This window comes from Hydra vulgaris, chromosome 06 (assembly GCF_038396675.1).
Source record: "Hydra vulgaris chromosome 06, alternate assembly HydraT2T_AEP".
NCBI lineage: Eukaryota > Metazoa > Cnidaria > Hydrozoa > Anthoathecata > Hydridae > Hydra > Hydra vulgaris.
The window spans coordinates 47,407,980-47,411,741 of record NC_088925.1 but is presented as its reverse complement, the minus strand read 5'-3'; the positions used below and the strand labels follow the sequence as shown (position 1 = coordinate 47,411,741).

Here is a 3,762-nt window from a genome sequence, read left to right as displayed (position 1 = left end):
CTCGTATATCCCGATGTAAAATTTTATCACCTATAATTGTATCTTCTTCATCTACTTTTATATTTTTCCCAACTCTCTCGTCATATTTTTTCTGCTTTGTGTGAGCTTCTTCTATGAAATGTTTAGTTAAAAGTGTTGCACTAATTAAATTTTCTAAAAAAAATGCAGAATTAAAAGCTTGTAGCAATAACCTTTGAAACTAAATTTTTTTAAATACCAAATTCACCTTGGTAATCTAATGTGTTAAATTTTCAATATTATTTTTATTTTTCTCCACTTCAATTTTAGTTTCTTCATCTGTGGCGGCAAATATATCCATGTCCTGAACAATAATATTATTTTATTTAAATACACTTACTGTAAAAACAAAATTAGTTATTTTCATTATAAAAAATGGTATTTACTTCTTTATACTTACTACTGCAAATAGGTAGGGTACAGCGGGGCATATTGGGACACTGGGTCATAAAAAGACAGTTGTGCCTGAAGCCTTATATCTCAGCTAAATAATTTTTTTTTCAAAAATTTTTTTAATAAAATCTTTTAAATTATTGTGGTTTATTATTGTAAAAAAAAATTAATTTTACAAATACCAAAATGCATTAAAAATACCAAAATGCATCTGTAAGATTGCAAAAAACAAAGTTTGCATATTTTCTTAAGCGATATAACGACAAAAGATTTATCTTGAACTATTGCTAATTTGCTTTATTTATAAAAAGTTCATATTTTTCAGACAGTATTTTTTATCGTCTTTTAGAATCTGATTTGAAAAAAATATTTGGAATTGAACTTTTTGAATATTATTAAAATTTATATAATTGACTACATTACAACCATTTTGTGATGCTGTTTACAGTTTGATGAATTTATTTTTAATCTAAAATAATATTTTCCTTGATTTGAAAAGCAATTATTAAATTCAAAGAAATTCTTATTTTTATAACTTAACTTTGATTATTAATAGTGTTTAATGTAAACAAAGATGGTAAGAAATTATATAAGAAAGATCAATCATCCAAAATGGGATGAAATGCAGTTTAGCTGTCAGTAAAAAGGAACTTAGAACTAGAAAAGCTGATGATACATGTGGCATATTTACGTTTGCTCTATACTGCTCATTAAAAATTTTTACAAATAGTTTCAGCATATTTATTGTGTGATTTATGTGATCCATAAAATTTTTTGTTTAATTTCAAATTTAGTAGAAACTACCAATTTAATAATATAGGTTAGAGTAGAGCGGAGGTATTTTATATTAAAACACCAAAAAAAAAACTTTATTTTAGCTGTTATTATTGTAACAAATCTATGGATTTGTTACTTTTTTGAGAGCTTAATGTCTGAACATATTAAGGCAATAGCCTTCATTTTTAATCATTTTTAAAGCTTTACAATTGACGAATAACTGCAGCTTTTTAACTGTCCCGTTTTGCCCCACCCACTTGCAAAATGTAAAAATTTTGCTAGTCTAAAGTTTCGTTACTTTGATTGCTGTAACTTATTTTTAAGTTCTTTTGTTTTTTCATTTTTTTATATCAATGAAATTTAGGAAATTTATAAAAAACAGAGTTAACTATGATTATTTTATCCGCAACTAGCATTTGTATCTTAAGTGTCCCTATATGCCCCACTCTAACCTAATACTCAGGGTAAAACTTTAAAAACTTGAGTGGTAATCATGTACACAAACACTTGTGAAACATTTTTTTAAAATTAATTAATTTTAAAGTTATTAAATTTTAAAATAAATTCTAAAAGATGTTCTCCAATAAATGAATATAAAAGTTTTTAATATATGTTTGTATTTAAAGACATAATATTTGCTTAGTTATACCATCCAATCAGATTTCAATATTTTCTGGCACCCAGTTAAAGAATGTCCGCAACATTTTAAGCCATAATCCTCCCATTCAATTAGGAGAAAGAAAGCAAATATTTGTGAAAACCCGAAATGGTAAAATTATCAGGTCAGAAGTTGAACCTGTTGATACAATTGAATACGTAAAAGCTAAAATTAAAGACAAGGAAGGTATCACACCAGATCAACAGTGTTTAGTTTTTGCTGGTGAGCAGTTAGACGATGGAAGAACTCTCAAAGACTACAATGTTCAAAAAGAATCTACCCTTTATCTTGCTCTTCGTTTAAGAGGAGCTATGCTAATGTTTGTGAAAATCCTCGCTAGTAAAACCATCTCGTTTCACGTTGAACTTGATGATACAATCGAAAACGTAAACGCTAAAATTCAAGACAAAGAAGGTTTCCCACCAGATCAACAGCGTTTAATTTTTGCTGGTAAGCAGTTAGAAGATGAAAGAACACTTTCTGACTACAATGTTCACAAAGAATCCACCCTTCATCTTGTTTTTCGGTTAAGTGAAGCTATGCGAATATTTGTGCAAACCCTCGCTGGTAAAATCATCACGTTAGAAGTTGAACTTGATGATACAATTGGAAATGTAAAAGCTAGAATTAAAGATAAAGAAGGTATCCCACCAGATTAACAGCGTTTAAGTTTTGGTAGTGAGCAGTTAGACGATGGAAGAACTCTCAAAGACTACAATGTTCAAAAAGATTCTACCCGTTATGTTGTTCTTCGGTTAAGTAAAGCTATGCTAATATTTGTGAAAATCCACGCTTGTAAAACCCTCACGTTAGAAGTTGAACTTGATGATACAATTGAAAACGTAAAAGCTAAAATTTAAGACAAAGTAGATATCCCACCAGATCAACAGCATTTAATTTTTGCTGGTGAGCAGTTAAAAGATGGAAGAACTCTCTCTGACTACAGTGTTCAAAAAGAATCTACTCTTTATCTTGTTCTTCGGTTAAGAGGAGCTATGCATATATTTGCGGAAACCCTCGCTGGTAAAACCATAACGTTAGAAGTTGAACTTAATGATACAATTGGAAATGTAAAAGGTAAAATTCAAGACAAAGAAGGTTTCCAACCAGATCAACAGCATTTAATTTTTGCTGGTGAGCAGTTAAAAGATGGAAGAACTCTCTCTGACTACAATGTTCACAAAGAATTCACCCTTCATCTTGTTCTTCGGTTAAGAGGAGCTATGCATATACTTTTGGAAACCCGAAATGGTAAAACCATCATGTTAGAAGTTGAACTTGCTGATACAATTGAAAACGTAAAAGCTAAAATTCAAGATAAAGAAGGTATCCCACCAGATCAACAGGGTTTAAGTTTTGGTGATGAGCAGTTAGAAGATGAAAGAACTCCCTCTGACTACAATATTCAAGAAGAAACTATGCTTCATCTTGTTTTACGATTAAGGGGTGGCATGGAAATATTTGTGAAAACCCTCACTGGTAAAACCATCACGTTACAAGTTGAACCTGCTGATACAATTAAAAACGTAAAAAGCTAAAATTCAAGACAAAGAAGGTATATGACCATTTCAACAGCGTTTAATTTTTGCTGGTAAGCAGTTAGACGATGGAAGAACTCTCTCTGATTAAAATATTTAGAAAGAATCCACCCTTCATCTTGTTCTTCGGTTAAGAGGAGCTATGCATTTATTTGTGGAAACCCGAATTGGTAGAACCATCATGTAAGAAGTTAAACTTGCTGATACAATTAAAAACGTAAAAGCTAAAATTCATGACAAAGAAGGTATCGCACCAGATCAACAGTGTTTCGTTTTTGCTGTGAGCAGTTAGATGATGGAGGAACTCTTAGTAGCTACAATATTGATAGTGAATCTACTGTAGTTTTTCAATTGAATATGATATCAATACTACCCAAT

General features: G+C 30.2%; 1 pseudogene; it reads left to right on the top strand.

Annotated features, from left to right (window-relative positions):
- Positions 1 to 2,157: 2,157 nt before the first annotated feature.
- Positions 2,158 to 3,384, top strand: LOC136081919 (polyubiquitin-like; annotated as a pseudogene).
- Positions 3,385 to 3,762: the final 378 nt, after the last annotated feature.